The sequence below is a fragment of the Erithacus rubecula genome (genome assembly GCF_903797595.1).
Source record: "Erithacus rubecula genome assembly, chromosome: 2".
Classification (NCBI taxonomy): Eukaryota; Metazoa; Chordata; class Aves; order Passeriformes; family Muscicapidae; genus Erithacus; species Erithacus rubecula.
In genome coordinates, this window is record NC_136685.1 from 52,575,757 (window position 1) to 52,598,538 (window position 22,782).

Below are 22,782 nucleotides of genomic sequence, written 5' to 3' on the forward strand. Positions count from 1 at the left end.
GCTTCAGCTATGATGTCTGAAATATGAGAGGCTATTAGAGTAGACTATCTTTGCAAATATTACAATGACTTGTCTAATGAAAAGCGTGGATGTCCTAAGTTAAAGTACTGCTGCCCAGTGTGAAGCATTTGCTTAATGTCAAAATCCATGGTTGAATAGCCCAGGTTCAGCTGAGGGGCCAATCCTTTCAGGAACAGTAATTATAACCATTTCCAAGAAGGCTAATTATGGTCCCTATCAATTAGGGAGATATGTTCATAGGTGTTCCTCAAGGATGAGACACATGAGATGAATCACTCTAATGATTGCAACAGGGGTCTGCTAGACTGTTAGAAGTGTGGTTGTACAGAACACAGTTGAGAAAATTATTTTTACCTGAACATTCAGAATATTAAAAGCTGGCCATGTACTTCCATGCTTTATCATATCTGAACAAGACAGGAAAATATTTGCTTTACACAAGCAAAAAAAAGCCTTCAACTTTCTTTCCATCTTACAACATACCAAAGCTTGGAAAAAATTAAAGACACATGCAAGAAGTCTTATGAGACTTATAGGAGCCAAAGTCAGTTAGTTGAGTGTCCAAAAAAAGTAATTTTAATAGTTTCAGAGCAAATCATGTGTGTTCTGATTTAAATCAAGCATTGACCTGCTTTTTGCAAACATTCATATCAGCTATGTTTTCTGCCATATGCTTGCTAATTATATCAAAATCTAATTCTGTATGTATAAGGAAATAGACTGTGGACTCTTGAATGCCACAATGACACAGAAGGCATGTGTTAAATCCTCTTCTGTTTGGCTGCAAAAATAATATAAAACATCTTGAAAATGGCAAAACCATAAAAAAACATTGTTGGAGCAAGAGAAAAAGTCCAGAAAAACAAGGACACAGAAAGTCTTAAAAGCTGCCATGAATTGAAATACACTAACTTGGGGTTTGGAAGAATTTCCACCACACTGAAAAAGAAAAAGGTATGTGAGAAACAACTGTTTGGATATTTGAGAGCAAAGAAGGGAGAACTGCACTCATGCCTGCAAGTCATGTTTTGAGTAATTTGCCCTGATCTCAGCAAAAATGGGAATTCAGCCAAGAACCTTTGTTTGATCTCACTGCTAAGCATGCAGATAATCTGATTATCACCAGGGTTGTGTCTTAAAAGGTCTCAAGCACATTTTGACTCTTAGTAGTGCCTGAAACAGCACTCCCTATATGAACTGCAGTGATCCCTGAAGCAACCAGGCCAGAAGATGGATAGCTAGAGCTAAGCACACTTCCCTGCTTTATCAAACTTTCATTATCTGGTGCCTCTTCACTCTGAGATGCCTCTGAATTTCAGAGATAGACCTGACCACTTTGAAAGCTTCCTGAAAAAAACCCACAAGGTTAACCATGTCACCAACAGCCACAACTACCATCTCTTGATATCTTGGTATCCAGCAATCTGGTTTTGTTCAGAAGTTTAGTACAGACCAAATATATTTGGACATAAAAGCAGAGATCATGCTAAAATTTGCTAGATTGTCTTCTCAACATTTTTCTCTGCTCTCTGGGTAAACATAGTCTGAAGTACATGAAGGGAGACATGGTTTAAAGATAGAATCAATGCATCAACCGTTTGGATTCTTTGTTCTTGGGAGCAAAGTGTTGAGCATCTCTTGGTTTGTGCAATGTTTGCTCTAAAACTTAAGGCTTATTCAAAACCAACACATTGTGGGTGTAATTCACCTCTTGACAGAAAAACCACTGCCTTGGGTGATTTCAGCTAACCCAATTCATGGCTGAAGCATGAGTTCGATGTTAGAGACCAGCTGATACTGTGGAAGCAATTTTAACTCAGATGTTAATGACTCTGAGAAAGCACTTACCTCCTGCAATGGCTCAGACACACTGACATCTGGAAAGATGGACTGAAACACAGTCTGAGCTGTGCTGCAAGTCACCTGGGGGCAGAAGGTTACAAATCACTGCAGATCTAATGCAAAGCATAATGCAAATGTCTGTAAAGGAAAATAGTCAGGTTGTCTTCTTGGGAAGCTGCATGATTTCTAGTTAAATTACAGCCTGGACATTTAACTACCACAGATATCTCCTTGAAGAACTGAGTTTATGAGGGTTTGGTCTGAGCATTTGTAATCTGGAGTTGGTTTCATGTGCGGATCAGGGCTGAAATTAGCAAACCATACTAAACCGTGGCTACAGTTTCCTCAATAATTGGAGGATTTAAAACTTTTTTGAGTTGTTGTGCTTGCTTAGCTGCCTTCCCACTATGTCCACCATGTTCATCAGCATATGGACCCAGAACCTGAAGTTGCCCTGGGACCATTTTAGGCAGTTTTAGAAACAGCTTTTAGAAACCCTCTTGCATGTGTTTTCCTCTGGCTCAGCTCCTGTCCCAACACCTGCCAGCACATAGGTGGCTTAAATCACATTTTTCCTCCAGTCATTTAAATAATTTAGAAACACTGAGCAGAGGGAGTGAATATTTTGTATTTGTAATATATTGTATAAAGGTCTTTCAAGGGTCCCTGAGAGAGAATTAAGGGATGCTGCTTGCAGTCAAGTGGAGATGGCATTATCTTTTCTCAAAACTCAGAAGAGGTAGCACTTGAGACCAAATGTTCCAGTAACAAAATATTTAATATAATTTCATGCTTCACTGAAAATGTATTTCCTGTTTTCCACAAGCACAAGAAGAAAGACCATGCATTCTTGAACTTGTATAACAAAATGTTTTTCTGCATTTCCTCATCTATACCATTCCCATATAAGACACTTCATGCCGTAGAGGTTTCCATAGCAACAGGACAGAATCTTTAACAATAGCAGCTGTTCTTTCCCCAGGTATAATTATAAGCTGGTCATAGCTTAGCCTTTGAAATTAAGCTTAGTGTCTTTATAGAGCTGCATATCTAGAGTGAGCACCTATTTTGCACTCAGCTTACAAGAGTGATGCCTTAACTCCAATTAGCTCCTTTAGAAATGAGTACAGGAATTGTAGCAGCAGAGAATATATTACTGTGTCTGAGCTCTTCAGAAGCTTTGAAGCATGTATCCACATCTTCCTTTCCCACTCTCAGGAATTTATTACCTTTGTCACAGGAGACAGGCAGAAGGCAGCAGCATGTAGAGAATGAGAGTCTTTCCAGAATCATACAAAAGCATTGTGACAGAGAAGATGAGTTGAAGGTTTACATTTACAGGCTTTTGCCCTGCCTGGCACACCATCTTGTGGAGTACCAATGAGATGCAAATTATTTCTCCTGTTAGGTTTAATCTCCCATCCAAACTATGCTAAAGATAAAATGAACTTTGTTTCCTCCTCCTTCATTTGATGGCTACTTGAGTATTTTTTCCAAAGGTCAATCCTTTCCTTCTACCCATTGTAAAGAATTGGTGCAATTCCATCCTCACTTCTGTTATCACCACAGCTCCTTTCTGAGTCCTTTGACTTTGTACTTTCCTGGACTCACTTCTTCACCTAGAACTCTGCAGGAAGGACAGTGCTGACCATGCTATGTGTGATCAGTTTCCATTTTCCAAAGCCTTTTTTAAGCAGCTACTTTGGCCTAAGATTCTACTCATCAATGGAGCATCTTTTTATCTTTTGTCTCAAATTATTCTTTTGTCCTGATTTATGTAGCATTTATTCAGGACATAGAGGGTTTCATATTGTATTTCTTAACTGCAATGTACATTTATGTTACTGGAACAGTTAAAAAGGCATAAAGGATACAGATGTCATTCTTGTTTTGGAAAATGAGTGCAAAAAGACAGATAGATGCTGGTTTTCCAAGGCCTGACAGGAGTGCAGACATGCTCTACAATCTGGCATACATCAAGCAGAGCTGGTCCAACAGGAGGGAGATCTTCCTCCAGAGAGCTGTGTCACCATGGTTCTCCAGTAGACTATACTAAAGAAGACACTGCTAAGACCTACCCAGCCTGACCCAAATAATTTAAACCAACCTTCTGTTCCACTTTTAACTGACTTCTTAAAAGTACCAGTCCAAATCTGCTGAGGTAACATTGGGTGGAGGTGGTTTTAAGGTAACCCACTCTGTGCCAGTGCCATGTAATATATTGGATCTCTGAGCTGTCCAGGTTAGAGCTTCCCAGTCTCAGTCCAGTGGCTGAGCTGCAGCCTTTGTTTTCTGGAAAAACACTGCAAAATTAAGCACAGCCCCAGGAGGGACGTGAAAAAATCTGAAAGTATATTGCTTTTATTTTATATGCTATCACAGCAGATGCTTTCTTTAAAAGTTAACATTTTCACCACAAATATTCATTTTAATGTAGCTCAGTTGCTCTTTGGTAATTCAAAAGATGATCAGTCACTTGACAGGACAAGGCACTGAAGCAGTGAGTAAATAAAGGAGACAGGTTCTGCTGCTGCCACGTTACCTCTGTTTTGTCACACTGCATGTGTCACCAGGGAGCCAGGATTACTTTAATTACCAACTGCTTTAATGTCAAATAGTTATTATGAAAAATAGTGGGTCATGTTTATTTATTTTGTCAGCATGACAAGGGGATCACTTTTAATTCTTGGTAGTGGCTTGGGAAGGCTGATGGAGAAGGAGGCATGAGTGGAAGGAAAGTATTTCCACAAATTTCATTTTCAGAGGGGCTGTTATCATTCAAGAGAAAGTATGAGATGGCTTTCAAACTGCTGGGTCCCCTCACTCAGTCTATCAGAATTTCTGCACTGATAATGAGCTGCCCTGAAATATTCACCTCCTCACATTTCAGCAGCTTTTAACTGATGCAGCTGGCAGGAAAAGTTTATTCCTTTGACTTCTGCTTTTCCAAAAGCTACTGCAAGTTTTCAAATACCTCTGATGAATTAACATGGAAAATAAATGCTCTCCTAGCCCAGTGCCCTGGAAACACCATAGAGAGGTATAACTTGACATATTTAATAATTAAAGAATTTTTGAAACTTCTGAGTTTGATACTCCTTATGGACAAGATATTGAGCTTAGGTGAGTTCAAAAGTCAGCACTGTGGTACATGTGTTGCCTGCCTCTGCCCCTCCACCCCAGTGCCTCTCTTTAAGGGCCAAGGGAAAGTTTAAATTTAGGTAGTTTTATGTACCTTTGCTTTGCCTGTGAAACTTCCTGCCTTCTCTCTGGTCCTTGCTGTCAAAGCCAAACACCTTGTGTTCCATCTCCACCATACTGAAAAACAAAACAAAACTCAGTTTTGACTTATTTGTTGGGTTGTTTGTTTTGTGTGGTTTTTTTAAACTCAGATGATCTCAGCAATCCAGTTCCCAGTTCAGTGTCATGGACAGCTGATTCATCCCAAGTGAGGAAACTGAGTAAATGATTGAGGACACAGGTTTCTTAACTGTGTTTCTATAATATAAAGAGAGCTGCACAATAGCCTATAAATTGCAAAACTAATATCTCATGAGATAACAGAGAATTTAATGCCTTTCTTGATTCGTACAAGAGCATTTTCCCAGGCTAAAAAAAATCGCAAACAAGAGATGTTGCTAATTAGGATTTTCCTTATCTTTGTACCTTAAAGAAATAAGGAATGTCTAAATTTCATCCCCTTTAACTCCTCTGAGTTAATGGGTACTTATAGCTAAATCAAATATACACTGAAACTGCTGGAGAATGGGGGAAGGTCAGACACTGATGCTCTCTCTATCTTTTTTATTCCTGGCTGGAAGTGAGAATACATGAGGGCACACATTCATAGCTGTACCAGGACACAGTTGTCACAATCTCTTGTTAAAACTTGAAAACTTTCTGGTCTTTTAGGAGCTCTCACAATACTGGGAGGCCCTATCAATCCCAATGCAAAGCACTGGCCAACCCCCTCACCTAAAAATTCATTGCCTTCAAGTAAATTATATCAGCAATATGTATTGCTGTCTTCTTAACACTCAGCAGATATTTTCACTTAAGTACTTCAGAAAGACAAAGCTCCCAGTCTCAGACCCTCTCAGTCTCCTGTCTCCCTGGTTGGATTCTCCAGGCTTTTCTCAGGATGGCACCATGGTAGCCTGGCAAGGACTAGCCAGGGGCTGCTGGTTTTGGAGGTCCAGGCCCACTGGTGCTCAGTGTGCTCCTGAAAAGGGGGTGCAGTGCTGCTGTGCTGCTGGTCTGGCCCACATACCCAGAAGCTGACATGGTTTTACAGCATATTTCAAACCCATCCATCTCTCTTAAAGATCTCCAAAATTTGTAATTTCTCAAAAGCTACTATGACAACTATTTCAACTCCAAAGTCAAAAAAAGGTTTCTTGATTGGCTGGTTTCTTTCTTTCCTCAACTGTCACTGTAAGGGCAATGAATGTGTTTATTTTCTGTAGGCTTTTTGTTTCTGCAAAGGAGAAATAAAAAAAAAAAAAAATCAAAAGTATTTCAGAAGCAATAACAAAACACATTTCAGAAAATGCATTTACATTTTGAAGCATACTTTGCAGAGTAAACGTTCCCCTGGGATTTCAAAACCAGAGGCAATGTAAGTTTGGTAAAACAAACGACACAAGTGCAAGCCACAAGTATGCTTAACATTTTGTGTGTCATTTCTGAGACAGCTTTGAAAGCGAGCTGTACTTTTATTTGGATTGCTCAAAATAGCTTCAGGCAATCATAAATGTAAATTGAACTCTGTCTTCCAAGAAAACTAGTTGGAATCAGTAACTTAAACTATTGCTCTAGCTTCAAGCAAGGGCAGATTACAAGGAGTTGTTGTGCCAGATAAGCTGTGTTCATTCTGCAGATCTATTGTATTCTGAAGATTTTTCAAGATTATATTGACCAGAAATACATCCCTGGAAAGCATTTGTCTTTTAATAAGAGCTGCAATGTCTGAGTTATGTTTGTTTTGTCTTTTTTTTTTTTTTTCAAATTCCAAGCATCCAGATGCTTTTGTGTATGAGAGTCCTACAGAAAATTTAATTTCAAGAATGGCTTTTATGCTCTGACTGCCAGATACCACAGAAAAAACTGGCTTACAAACAGACTAAACAGCTATGTGTATTCAATCCCAGAGCAGCTTTTTTTTTTTTTTTAGCTCTGAAATTTATACTAATTTAATAATTTATTTTTCAAAACTTGTTTAGGAGGTTGACATCTTAGGTTTGTCGTGTTGCTGTGGTTGCATTTTGGAATCTTGAAAACATGTCTTGGAAAGGAGAAAAATAGTTTGAGACAGAGTTGTGCTGTGACTCTACCTGGCACTGCTCCACTAAGGATAAGTTAAGGGGGCTGGGCAGGGGGTTCTAAGACTCTTTAATGGCATCAGCAGATTCTCTGCCCCTTCACAGGACTGAGCTTCGACCCAAAATTAGGGACCATCATTAGGGAATGTACATTCAAACATGCATTTCATCCTCCTTGTTGAATCAACATACAAGGCTACAGACACATGTCTGTTTCACAATAGCTTTTGTAATAAAGAATACAGCCACAGAGGTCCTCTGTGGAAAAGCTCTCTTTCAGATATTGGCACTATCATTCCCTGGATCCAAGAACAGGTCTTGCATTACTCCAGGACTTCATTTGATTACATATCACATGGTAAATTTCCCAAATCAGCTTGAAACTAAGATGTCAGTGTTGTTCTGAGAATTTATTTATAACATAAAAGCAATTATTACAGCTTTCTAAATTAATTTAGACATTATGACCTGTTTTCCCAGAGGTACTAAAAGAAAATTTGCACTGTGATAATTGCAAGGAAATTGTAACAGCCTTTAATCCCCTTAGTATTTTCTATACTCCTTAATAATGACAAATCACTTATTCCCTTGAAGTCACCATGCCCAACAGAATGCCTGGAAGACATTGCACACACTCTTACACATGGCAGAACTTGGCAGGTCAGAGCAGAAACACACTGGAAATACCCAGCAGTTTTTTTAAGGACAGAGCCCTACATTCTCTGTGGTAAATGTTATTCTCACCAGTTCATGCATCCATTGCTATTTTTGGCACTTAGAACTGACAGCAGCAGAACAAGTTCCTCTTCCTCAGTTTTCAGACTACAGTGTGAGACTTCACTAATCAGATGGATTTGTGAGGTCACTTGGACTCCTCTTGGGGTCTGATCCTTCTGAGCAGGAGTTTCTGAAAGGGAGCAGAGTTATTGCTCCTATATTGCCCCCCACTTTGTGCCATGCAGCATCCCTGGTTCACCAAGAGACCACAGAGACTGAAGAGACAAGGCACCCCATTTTTTGGGCAGTAAACCCATACAGCACACCTGTCTGAGAGCTGCTGGGTGAACTAAAGTGTATCAAATGGGCAAATTAAGAGCAGTTTTCTCCCAGGCAACTGAGACGCCAAGAAGAGAGCTGAGGATAGGAACTCATGGGAATGGAATCCCCAGGAGTGCCACTGCCATTGAACAGGCAAGGGTTCACTTACACAGAACCATGCTGGACATGTTGATTTTTGCTTTCAGTTTTCAGCTTGAGCCTGGAAACAGCCAAGGAAATCCTTGTCTCAGGGATCTCCCTGTGAGATGAACAAGTATGAAGTTAGGGCAAGGGTGATAAGAAAACTCTGCCATAAGAGTCAGGAATTCAGAGCAGGGTCAGGCATGGGCATGGAGGACCAGACCTCTCTTTGCATCCAGCTCTCAGGCACTTCCTTCTCAGGCTGAAAGCATTTCCTTGGCTGCTCTCAAGGGCTGATTTCCCAGACCCTCACCATATTTTCCTGTACACTGTCACGTTAATGCAGACTGGGTGGATATTGACACAAGAGAGCTACATAAAGAAAGCAAGATCTTGGGCAATAGTGAGTAAGGTGAAATTTATGGCTGGTAGTCATATTCCCTGCACAAAAAAACCCCCTTTTTGCTTCAGTGCTGTATTTCTCAGTACATTTAGGAGGACAAGTAAGAACATTCAAGACCACTTCAAGTTTTGATAGATACTCAAAACACATTCAGAGAACAACACAAACTTCACTACTGTGATCTAAATATGAAATTTTGTGCTGCATTCCCAGGTTGTAACTTGTAAGAAACCTTGCTCCATGATAGTATTTCAATTATTTGTTAATTTGGAATTTCCTTTCACATAATTATGCTGCCTTCTTGTTAGAATTGCATCATACATTTACATAACTGATATCAATCCCAAAAAAATTAAATAGAAACTGTAGCAACATTTAATAAGCAATTATTGCTGTTGATAAAGACATAATAAACTCCTCAACAGCAATAAAAATAGTTTCATAGTTCATAGAAGACGTGATTCATAGTTCGTGCCAAGATGTGATTTCTTTCTGTCATCTGACAACTGTTAGATCAGAGGCCAGAGGAAGGAGCTTCCCTCTTGGATTAGGATAACACAGAACTGTGGGCAGAGCTACCCTTAGGATGCTCACACTCTAGTTGCAGACTTTTTAGTAGAGCAGATCTCTGTGGGTTTATGATTTTTTAAGGGCTGATGAGGTTCAGCTTTCCCTACAGTCATGAAAAAAATCAAAGGGATAATCCACTGATTCAGGAAGCATCTGTCTGGCAGCAGCTTATTAAGCAAAATAAATCTCCTTTTTTAAGACAAACTCTAGACCTTGACTGCTTAATTGTCTGTGAATAACCTTGCTTGCTCTTCAGGAGATACATTAGAAGAATGAGATATGGTAATGGTGTGATGGTTAACATCTGTCTGAGGCAAAGGATATTATTTAAGCACAAAAAAATACTATGTTTTTCTTTACATGTAAAAAATGGAAAGGAGATAGAGGGGAGAAAAGTTCTGCTGCAGTTACATCATTGCCAAAGAGTGTTGTAGTTCCCTTTAAATAGTCATCAGAAGGTGAGGGTAACTCTTGTTAATAGATCCCTTGGGGCAGATTAGAGTGAAACCACTAAATGATTTGGGGGTTTTCTAAAAATAAAAAATAATAATAATATATATATATGTATATATGTAATGCTGATTTTTGAACAACGGTGTTGCAACGGAAAACAAGTATGTAAAGCATAAAAATACTCCTTAAGAAAATGTATAAGGAGAGAGAAAGAGAGCAAGAGAGAGAGAAAGGGAGAAAGTTAGAGAGAGGAGAAAGGCAAGACAAGGCAAGGCAACGCAAGGCAACACAAGGCAAGGCAAAATTTCCATCTTGTAGGATCTGTCTCTTATTGGTCTCAAATCCCAGCTTGCAAAGCCCCTTCTGCCTTATGCAAATTGCCACCACACACCCAAAAATTCACCTCCCCACCACCGAGGGTGCAAACCTGTCCTCAGCAAAACACCCTGGGGCCTCCACAGACAATTTGTTTGAGTCATTAACCATTAACAGCCCAGTCCCTCACAACCTACAAACAGTATTTATGCAGTGTCATGTCATGAATTTATGGTTTTATGAGTTTAAAAGTAGTTGTGTTACAATAAACCATGGAAACTTCACTACAGAGAAAGAGCCTTTAACATCCCATAAGTCTGTACCCAAAAATACAACTGTCAAGTTAATAAGATATTTCAGAGATAATCAAAGGAGATCTTGGCATTCAAAGTACAGAAAAGGCAAGGAAGCATTTTAAGGTTATTTTTAAGGCTAGTGCTCAGTAAGGAGAGTAAAGAAAAAGCAATCATTAGAGCACATCTCAGTTCAGTATCCCCAAAGGCTTTGTGGAGGAATATTTTTGTTCTGCACATACAGAAACCATACCCGACCAAGACACTTCCCCTAAGAAATATTTGCAGGCAAAAAAGTCCCTCAGAGTCCCATCCCTACCCAGGAAAGCTCAGAGCCCTCCACTAGCTATCACTGAGTATGATGCAAATGGTAATGAGTGGCTGAGAAGAAAGAGGTCTGTAGGAACTGGACAAGTGGGCTAATGTTACCCACAACTCAGAGTGATATCCAGTTCTTCCTGTAGTTTGGCTGGGACAGAAGGAATGTATTGCAGTCATGATAGATCCCTTAGGGAAATCCTGCCAGGACCAGTTCAGCTGAAAATGAACATTTGCCATGGCAAATCAATATCTTATATTGGATGGCCTCTTTCAGCAGATGATGCACCCAAACACACCAACCCATCTGTGCATCTCTCCCATAAGTGGCTTTTTGTCCTGTCCCTCCAGAATAGCAGTCTGCCTTACAAGTATATTCCAGACCTTCTTATGGCATCTCTGATGCCTGAGAAGAGAGGTTAGGGTGTTTTGAGACAAGATCCCAAAATGAGACATTTCCTCTCACATCCCATCAGGACATCTTGGACAACAGGACTTTACAAGCCTAGGAGGGCAACACCTCACCAAAGAGGGACAGGGGAAGTGCTCAATTTCTTTCTGATGCAAGGCAGAAAGTAAAAAAAAAATAAAATGAAACAACAGTGACTTTCGCTAAAATCTGACAAATCAAATCATATTGGGATTTGAAATTTAGTTTATTCACTTCACATTATCTTTAATTTTCATCCCTGTTATCTTGCTCTCCAGTTTGATTCCAACTGGATTTTAAAATACAGACACATATTTTTTTAAAGTTCTTGTAAGACATCTTGTAAGACATTTGCAGGCTCAGGAGTTAGAGAGTTTGAGTTAGGCTGAGATAAGCTCTCAGAGGAATGAATGCTTATCTGAACCAACCTTTCTGAGGATTTTTATGTAACAAACAAGCACCTTAGCTGCAGTCAGGGTTATAAGGGAGCAGGGATGGCCTTGGGACTCGACAGGTCCAGCCGTCGTGTTTCTATTTCTGACTCTAACTAAAGTCCACCCATCTGACCTTTACCCAGCCATTTAGCCTCCCTCCCCCAGTCCATTGCACTTAAAAGGAGATAGCACTACTTCTTTTTTCCTTCAAATATTGGTCTCTGCTGTCTGTCCATTATGCAGCTGGAATGGGACAGCTGTTAACTGCTTAATGTGGAGAACTCCCCTCCTCTGCTGTACCCTCCACAAGACACTGTTGTGATATTAAAACCATAGTTAATTAACAGTGTGGAAAATTGCAAAATCATTCCCTTCCTTGGGGAGATCCTTAATTTCCTTCACGAGTTTGTTTACAAAATATTAAGGGTTTTTTATAAGTGACAAATCATACTTATTAAGGCCATTCAGTAGAAACTTTAGAATTATATATTTAATTAGAAAGAAATCCTTGAGAGTTTTTCCTTTATAAAGGAAAACATGAAATATGTTCAGGAAAGCAGTACTAAATTGTGTAGTGCCTTTTCATTTCATCTGATCATTTCATATATGCAAACTCATGTCTCAAAGTGGAGGCTGCCAGAAATTCAGAAAAGTTCAAAGATATGCTTGAATGCCTGACCTGTGAGAGCATCAATTAGAAGAGACATGTGCTCAATTTCCCTCTCTCATTAAATTCCTACCAAGTTTTACTGATTTTTTTTTGTTCCTGTTTCAAAAATTTTAAGTGCTTTGGAAGCCAATGCAAAATAACTAGTGGTTGAAGCTAAACTGAGCTTAACAGCAAGCTTTCATACTGCCTCTTGATTTGACATATATTCATTAGAAGACAGACTGATTTATGTCCTTTAAGAGTGATGTGACCACAATGGGAGTATTTGTTGTTCCAATACATATACTCAAGATTTTGGCATAGGGATATCATGAAGTAAAGTCTTAACTTCCAGCTTCTAGCACCTGTTTTATACTTTATCCAAGTCAATAATCTGAGACAAGATATGTGTACTTTCAAAAATGCGTCATTGGAAATATTAGGCCAATGCAGATTTTCAGACAGGTGTTTGTTTTAAAGCTAAGACCTTAGCAGAGTGTAATATTTTAAAAAGTGGAAAAGCAGACTTTTTAAATTAAGTGTATGTATGAATGTGAAATTCTGTATTAATTGTGGTGCATTTTTTTACTTTAGAAGTAGTAAAGTAGGTTGATGCTACTGGGATAAAGAAAAAAAAGCACATTGTCAGTTCTATGATTTACCACCAACTCCTTTTCATGGCAAAGAAAATCTCTGCTGGTGGCTGACAGCGATATACACACACCATAAGGGAGCTGACAAAACTACCTAAATAAAAGCATGAAAATGGGAATTTAATCAGAAATTGTACTCAGTATTGAATTGTCTTAAAATCTTGCAATTTTATTCCCAAAGCTTTTTTTCCCCACAGATTGGGCAGCTTTAATTATCAGACAGAGAGAGGGCTCTTTTTCTTCCTACCATACGTGCTGCCCTGCAGCTCAGCAGTTGGTGAACTTTCATGGGGCAAGTCCAATGTGAAATTAACTCCTCTCATTCTAGGGGAGCACAAACTCACTTTGTCACTAGAACTTCATTCAGGAAAATTTGTATCTTCTGGGGAAAACAAAGGCTGTAACACAGAAAACTAGTATAAACTTTGCAATTTGCTTTGCAGAAGAATGTAGATATTGTGCATAATTTACATTTTCAAGATATATATTTTTTGTGAATCTCTTAAGATTAAGAGTAAAGTTCAAAATATCCCACTATGAAATCTCAACTTGTTTATGATTTAACAGTGAAGTGTGAATCCAACCTTGTGAGCTCATCTTGACCTTAATTGTCTCTCTGGAGACAGTGGTTTAATCCATGAAAGATTACTGAGACACCTGAAGTCTGCACTTTAAACCATGAAAATCTAAGTAGGCATTTGTAAGCGTGTGCTCAGGACTGGAGTGAAAGGCTTTCATTTCCCTGCCTGTTTCTGCAGCTTCCTCCTCCCTGGACCTGAGAGGAACAGCCATGCCCTCTTCCCCACCTGCTCCTCTCCATGCAGAGCACACCTGCACAATCTGCTTTTCTAGACCACCCATTTGGAATCTCACCTTGCAATCTATCCCTGCTGCTGCTTCTGTAATGCTACAGAGCATCCAGTCTTGACTGCTTCTTTTCTCTTCCAAGACTTCCCATATTCTGACCCACCTGACTGACCTATTTTTCTGAAAGAGACTGAGAGGCTCAGGCAGTTTGTATCACATACCCACTGAGTTTCAAATTACTGCCCTTTTATGTGTGGGAGGTGACCAGAAGGTAGCAACTTAAAATTGCCTCAATGACTGCCTTCAGATTATTCTTAAAACTTTCTTTGCTAGGACAACTACCACAAGCCATGGTCTCTGTGCTAAGTTTGCTGATTATTGTTATTGACTGCTGTGGCCTACCCTATGGGTTTTCCTTCTCTTGCTCTGTACTTGGGTTATACAGTCCCCCAAGGCTGCTTTTTTTATTCAGCTCTATTTAAAGAACTATGAACTAAAGAACTTCCAGAACTATGTACATATAGTCTATGATGGGCAGTGGACTAATGCAATGCAGTAGAATGTTTTTAACTAACATCATGAGCACTGTTATTGGCATTGCTGTAAAAAAGCAGTATGACCCACCTATGAAGTTTTTAAAAAGCAAAGCTCCACTATTTTTGGGTAAGAGCCTAAATTTTTTTTACACTACTGAAGAGCAAAACTAAAACATTCAATTTCCCACAGCACGTATTTCAATAAGAGATGAAAATAACAGTTGAGAAGGCGATCACTCCATGCATAGAAAACAACCCAATAAAGAAAATTAAACAATAAAATATTACAACATTACTGCTCACAGTTTTACCAGATGTTGGATACCATGGCCATGTTTCAGCTCACAACTGTCTCATACTTGGCTTTTAGGAGAAGGTGACCATCTGTCTATATGGAAATAACTAATCAATTATTTTTTTATTTGTAGGGAAAGGCGCATTTCCATTCCAAGTTTCAAATTCATTGAACTTTGGAAACTACACCACATAATTCTCTTATTACAGTTTCAGATTCCTTTTTGTCGTTTTGATTCCTAGTGTATTAAAAAAACCTTACAGTTTTCTGATGAAGGGATAAATAAAGGGAGCCTTGGGGGATAGCTGGAGGCCTAGAAACTAGAGCACACTCTATGCTCTTCCAAATACTAACACTTAATTTAAGAGCATCCTACGCCATCAAATGTATTGTTGGCAGGCCAATGTCCCTCCTAACAATTGTGATTGCAGACAAAGGGTAAATATTATGCAGGAAGACATAACAGTAACACAACCCATTGGGAAAGGAGAAGCAAGAGGCACTCCAAGCAGCAGTGTGCTCTTTGGCAGGAGCTCTGGAACTCAGCCTTGCCTAGAAAAGTTTCACCTCTTAGACCTGTCTTGAAAATAGACATTGCTGTCCTCCAAAGCACTCTGCCGACTCTGTGTTTCACCTCAAAGTGAGCTTGGATAGGCGGCAATTAACTTTCAGTGCTAATGACCTGTATCAGATAATTCCAGTCCCTTTACATCCCCTTGCAACACAGACCATGACCAGATGGCACCTACATCCATGAGTGATGGAAAGCCCCTAAAACCCCTGGGAAGCCAAAAGCCAGCTCCTGCACCAGAGGGGGAAGAAGTTGCACCAAGCAATCACCCCAAATGCACAAGAGTATTTGGGCTCTTCCACCCTCCACTGGGTGTGGGATAAACCCTGCAACCTTCCTGCCTGCTGAGCCATTCCTCCTGCTCCTGGTACCTTTCCTGCCACTCTGCCAGACTGGGAACAGACCACAGCCAAACCATTTAACTTAAAAACAAGAAGATGAGAAGACAACAGAAGGGAAGACAAACAAGACAAAGCAACACCCAAAGAACAATGCAAAGGTGAATGGAAAATATATAAGAAAGGAAACATACAGGGAAATTATTTGAAAACTAACTGGGCTTTAATGTTGCATCTTGCCATACAAACTGGACAGCCAATGCTATCTCATGGACTAATGGAGAACAGGAAAAGCATATAAAGTTACTTTAATTCTTTGCTTACTTCTTTTATTGCTAGAATATCTCTAAAATGAAAATAAGCATTTTCAGCTCATTTATATTATTTATATAGCTTAATATTAAGGACAAAATAGCTTTAAAACCATCTTAGTTACTGCAAGATAAAATAACTATTAACTGAACTCATATAGGCTAAAATAGAGTTGAGCTACAGGGTTCACCTACAGCTGCCAGGATGTAGTATTTGCTGAGCACAATTATTGTTTGTTCTGGCATGGAAACTGCTTTCAGCTGTAGCCAGTTAGACCTCTGGCCAATTATGGCAACAGAAAATCCCCGTTAATGGCAACAGGCTAGCTAACTTATTCATAAAATGGTTGTAGTTCAGCTAGCACATGTGTTTGACAAGAAATTAAATGGAAAGAGCACGTCAAAACTACATCTGTCTAAAGATATGAGTGAAGAAAAAACTCACTATCTTTTTATCAAGGGAGCTGATGCTCTACAATTTTGACTGATGTCACTGAAGAGTTTCCAACCCTGAAAGCAGGTCCTTCCTCAACAACACTGCATTTGTCAGGAACAAGCTGTAAGAAACCTTTTCATCTTTTCCTCTGAAAAGATGACTGGTCTCATGTAGGGAAAGAAACTACTGGTGCAGTATGTCTTGATGTCAGCATGTCTTTGATACAGTCCCATTTCTGTTCTCAGAAAAGAGCTTGAAATAACACCTATAAGGTAAGTGCACATTTGTATGTTAGGCTATCTGCTTTAAATGAGAGGGTCATTCAAGTGAGGTCACACAGCCTGTCCCAAGACAAATTTATTTCATATCTTTTTCAATGACTTGGCTGATGAGTTAGTATAGGTCATGCTAAGATGAAAAGATAAGGATTTAAAATGAATGTGAACAATTGGAGCAATAGTCTGAAAATTATGAAATTCAAAGTCCTTTGTACTTTGCCACAAGTAAAACTGGATGATACATATACACCATGGAAAATAGCCAAGATATGTTCCAGTCCTGGTGGCTTCTGTGACACAAAATCTGAAAGTGAGGAGACACAGTTGCAGAAAAAGGATATACTGAAAGCACAACCTAAATGAACAGCTCTGACTTGGGTAAGTCCTACATGAGGAAAAAGCCATTGCCAGACAGAGAGAGAAAAGCATTACAGTCTGGAGAATGCTTGACACCTACAGCTGGAGTTTGAGTGGATTATTTTCAAAAAGTTGGGCATAATTCAGAGAAGAACAGATACAATTATAAAGCTTTCAAAAATAACGTAGGGAAATAACAATAACAAATGGGGTGGGGAGAATGGCTTTTTCAAAAAATGGAATGAAATTACACATAAACCAGAGGACAAAGTTAGTGTGTGTCAAAAAAAAACCCAAAAAAGGATAGCAGTAGCCTACTGTTGAAAGATAGAGCAATAATTCACTTAATTTGCAGTGAGGGGCTCTTAGGGTGGACAGCAAGGAAGTCTGAGCACACCACTCGATACATGGTACCCCAGGGAAGCAGTACCCCAGGAGGTTACTGGAACCCCAGCCTCAGGGGGCTTTAAGGATAGGTTATTTTGACATATTCAAGAGATACAGCTGCTCCTGACCCTGCCTCAGAGCAGGAGTATTGGCTAGACAGCTCCCTGAAAATTCTTCCAGTGATATTTCTTTGATTTCTTGTATTACTTTCAAATGCTGGAAAATGCCTACAGTGAGAATTACTGCTGTCCAGAGATTGTTAACTATGTGATCACAGCTGAGAGACAGTGAATGACAAAGACCATGTGAGGTGTTGCTGGAGGAGTTAAAAGAAGAAATATTTTTAGGCAGCACAAAATAATTCACCAAGTAAAAAGAGCAGATGTCCAAATGGTTACTAGAGAAACTGAATGTCCGTCTCAGCCTTCCTTCAGCAGTTACCCACATAAAATTGTTAATGCAATAGGGGAAAGAGTTCTGGGTCTTTATTTCAGCACCATCAGTATATTTATAAAGTGAGAAGAGTATTTCATATTCACTGAGACAACAAGCCAGTGAGAAGGTCACAATATCACCTTTTCAGAGTGTTGTCAAAATAAGCCTAATATTTCTGAGTAATTTTTTTCTCTAAGATACTCTTGTAGCCTGAAAACCTTTCAATACACTGTGAACTTCTATAAAGGTACAGAAAATTACTTCAATTAAGTCTTTTTTAGCCCAATGATGGTAACTTAGTTTTGTTAAACACTATCAACAGTGACAGAAGACTTGGCATTTAGGTAAATTTCCCAAAGTTGTACTGGAATTTTGCTAATATCTGGAGCAGAGTAATCCCCCCACATTTTTGGTACTACTTCTCCCAGTAACTCCAAATACTGGCTAGAGCAGTAAACTGAGTTATCTGCTTTCACTTTTCCTGCTTTTTTGCTTGTCATTTTGGCTACTAGGGTTTAAACTCCATTTCCTTACTCCCACGAAGCAGAGTTAATAGGAGCAGCATATGTGTTCCTTATCCTCTTTTACCAAGTAGGTTGTAGGTTTTATTATTTCTGCCTCTTTACACTTCAGCTGGTAGTGAACACTTCCAAGCTACATTATTATTTAGAGAAGGGAAGTAGGGCTAGAAATGTTTATATATTTTTGAGAAACATGACCCTTTTTAGTAATCAAAAAATATGAGGACTTTGCTTTGCTTTTCCAAATTCTCAGTAGCCAACAGTGCCATGAACACAGTTTCTCTCAGGCTTAAGACACCAAAAATTCTAATTCATCTCTCTAGCTTGCTTACTGCCTTCTGCTTTTTTCTTCCTCACTCAGGCAGACAGGCCCCAGTAACCTCCAGCTATTACCTTCCCTTGTGTTCAGAGCCCAGAGAAAGTCCCAACTCTTTTCTGCCAATGTGCCATCCCACCTTTTCCCCACTGGTTCATGATATGGGATATGTTTCTTAGCTCTTTGGGTATGACCAAAGATACACAACGTTGCTCTGCTATTGATTAAATGAGATTATTCTCTGCCTCCATCCAGCTCAGGGAAATCTGCCAGCTACAGCTGCCCTTTGTGTCCTCCATCAAGGGGACCTCAGGAAAGGCTTAGGAGATAAAGCAGTCGCTTTCTTTCTAAAAAGTTGTAAAGATTTGAAAAATTTGTGACTTCTGTTGCTGTAAAATTAGAATTGCTAGTTCTAGCATTCCCAGGAGGTGCTGGAGTCCCAGCACATTTAAAGGAGTGAATCTATCAGTGCTTTGCACAGTGCTTGGGGACCCTTAGACAGAAAGCCCTATTAGAACTTCAAATGTCGGTATCATGACTCTGCCAAATGGCAAATAAGCACTACAGAAAGACAGGAGAACACATCTCTGTAGCATTGTTTGATTGTAACCCATTATCTGAGTATCCCTGAGTGCACTGTACTTCTGCAATCCACTGATTGAAGAAGAGTCCTAGATAATAAGTGCTGCTGGAAGCCATTGAAAAATCAGCAGGTCGCTGTCACACAACTAACTATAAGTGAAAACAGATAATGCCACCAAGATAAAAGCAGCATGAATGGAAGAAACAGTGTGTGGGTGATTGGAAAAGAAAATTAATCAAAAAACTTTTTAAAAGTGCATTTTTATTAATTTCTCTCCAGCCTTTCAACCTACCAAAGAAGAAGCAAGCTGCAAAAATAATTACAGATGATTGCAACCCTGCAGATGCCATGTTGTTTCTGGTTTTGTAAACAATAAAACTGCCCAGATATTCAAGACTGATAAATCATAGCCTTCAGACATAACACACCCATAACACAAAAACATGTCACCAGGCAGAGCAGGCTATGAGTTCACAGCTACTCCCTGATTACTGCCCAGGCAGCCACAAGCTCACCGTAAGAGTGATTAGCCACCACATGTTGACAGGGCAGGTAAAAATCTGCTTGGGGGCACATACCCACTGTGTAGCCAGAGTGCTACCCTGTGTTCACACACTTTTCAGTCCATACAAACTAAAGTTTGCTTGATAGCACACTGTGAGGTAGAATCTTCAGTGTGTTTAATATGTTAAACGTATCTGCAGCTCTTCCTGCCCATCTGCTTTATTTGATTTTCTTGACATTTGTGACTTCTATTTTTTTCAAGGGTTCAAATGCAAATAAGGATCATACTTCTCTACGAGGGAAACCCCTGGCAAGGCCACTGCAGGGAAGCTAAATGAATTCCTTTCATAAGTGTTCACTTTGGAATAAGATGGGGAGACTCCCATGCTGGAATTCCAGGGTGGAGAATAAGGGGGAGAAAATATCTGAAATTTGAAGTGGCTGTAGATGAAGTTACTGGACTAACTGTGAAAATGAACATTAGCATATCCCTATTATTCCCTGAGAGCTTCTAATAGAAATCAAGGATGAAGTGGACAAAGTACCAACAGTGGTGTATAAGGTAACTGTTTAGAACTGTCCTGCTATGTCAGGGCTTGATGATGTAAAAAACAGTGAGCTTTATAAGAGACAATGGGAACTCCCATGTAAAAAGCAAATTAGTAAAATTATTATTCATTTTCTCTCACTTCAGTATCAATTATGCAATCAATGTCTTGAGGTATCTGCACAAATCAGCTTGAGTCTTTTTCCCTCTTACAGATATATTTGTCGTCATATCAGTCAAGTCTTATAGGGTCTATCAGCATTTTCAATATAATGTGAAAAGTCAGCATGTTGGGGCAGCAGATGCTCAGAGCAGCCATACATTTTTCAAATAGGAATTCCTGCCTCAATTATTTTCCCTTCTGTCTATTCTACCAGTTTGAGGCTCCTTTATTCTCTTCCATGGCTCTGCATGGTTTAACCTTCATGCTAGAGAAGTTGCTGCCTATGGGGCAGATTTCTGATGAAGCTGGACTATCTTTGTTTGATCATTCTTATAATTAAAAGAATGCACCTCAGAATGCATTCCTCATTCAGGGAAAAAATGCAGTTGTTGCTCTCTTAAAACACTACATGAAAGTCCCCAAAACAGAATATCCACAATAACTATTGTAAATCACCAAACAAGGTAGGCTCAAAAACTCTTTCCCTGGTTTTACATGGTTGCATGTGTAAATTAGCATTTGTTGTTGCCAGTGACAGTGTTAAGCATAAGGTTTTCTGGATATGTTAGAGTATAAGGCAAAACATAAAAGGCGGTGTGTCTATCTCCTTTCTGGGGAGAGCAGAAAAAAAAAAAAAAAGATCATTTCATGCCAGCAGATGGCTACAACTCATTACTGTGTATATGTACAGTGTGGAAAGTGGAATGACAAATTAATTAGCACTCACCAGAAATCCATAACAGAGAATAATATGTGCTCATGCCATTTTATTTCATGTCACATTAATTGAGTACTAGATAGCTGACAAAATGCATTAAACTAACCATAGCTTTCGCTGGCAGCAGCTGAAAATCTGTCTCACACGGAGGTTTCATTTCCTTCCAGATGCTGTGATTGAGGAGGCAGCTTTGCACACACACTCACTTCTCCGGTGTTCTGATGAGCTTGCTGTAGTGCTCATTTCACTGCCAGGTATTTCCACCCAAGGTTACATTAAGCCTTAGCCCTATAAGTTTTTGATTCCCCCATTCAACCAGCAGCTTGGATCCCTCTATAAAGAGGATTCTTTCTCCAGAGAAGGAGCCTGTGCAACAGGAGGTGGTCACAGCTCAGTTTCCTATGAGGGAATCTCACAGGGAAAACCCACATAAAATATCTTCCAAACCTGTAGTGAGTAACTTTAAACCACTTGGCATACTGGCAACAGTGAGTCAGTTTTAACGTGCATCTTGAGCTCTCTACAGCTCTATCTACTCTATGAAACTAATGACACACAGAGAGACTGTAAAATCCTCAGGTGTCCTGCAAAGCAGCTGAAGGGCTGTGGCTCAAGTCACTTTGGGCACACAGGTAGGCACAAATAAGCCAACATGCCCCAGAAATCACTCAGATCTGGAAGATGCCCCTTTTTTACTTTGCAAATCTGTGCTTCATATTCAATACAGCTACACATTGTGCATGTTTAGCCACTAAATAAAATGCTTTTGCATTAGTCCCACCCTGTAGCTTGTTCATGGGGTTTAAAACCTCTCTGTGGTGCTGAGCAGCCTCCCTCACTCTCCATACTGCAGCTGCCCCAGCCCCATGCTGAATCATGGAATCATAGAATATCCTGAGCTCCTAAACCTGCACAGGACAACCCCAAAAATCAGCTGGGGCTGGGCTCAGGCTGCCCAAGAAGCAGAATCTGGGGCATTTTCAGTTCAGCCTCTAGAGCTGGCTGGGCACCGCTGTAAATCTTGCCACTGTTGTCTCTCCTCCATCATCTTTTGCTATAGGGAAGTGGGAAAAGAAATAGTGCATTACTCTACAGCTACATGGTGACTCAAAATACTATACCCTGAGGTATAGTATGGTGACAACACTAGGGCAGCAGACATGTTGTAAAGTTGTAATGAGGTAGTAGGTAACCACGAGGCAAAAAAAGGCATCATTCAATTGAAACATAACAACCAGCATAACATATTCAAAATCAAGCCAGCTAAAAAAACGGTCAGCTTAAATTTTATAACTGCTGTGATCACTTCTCTGGACCTTTACAGAGTGGTTTCAGGATCAGTTACACATCAGGACACCAAACACAAGTTAAGCCTCTCCTAGTTTCTAGAAGCACATCTGCTTGCTTTGTTGTTGCTGTGTGAAAAGTGAGCTGGCAGTGAGCAAACAGTGATACAACAAAGTGCCATCACAGCTGGGGCTGTGGGTTAGACAAAAAGACAGCCCTGTGTTACCACTGCACAACCACTCCCGGGTCAGCCTAGCTCTGTCTTTCATCACTCACTCACTTATCTACACTGCCTAAAGGTTACATTGATTTTGTCTTTACTAGTCAAGGAGAAAAGCACACTGACAGGCAGCCATGAGCCGTCTGAGAGATGAGACAAAAGAGATTGGGTTTGTTTTGCAGTGTTTAATTAAAAAGATAAAGATACCCCTCCATTTAATACACTGCTTGAAGTCTCATGCAGAGAGCATTTATCATGTGGCTTCTAAAGATCCATAATCTTCTGAGAGAA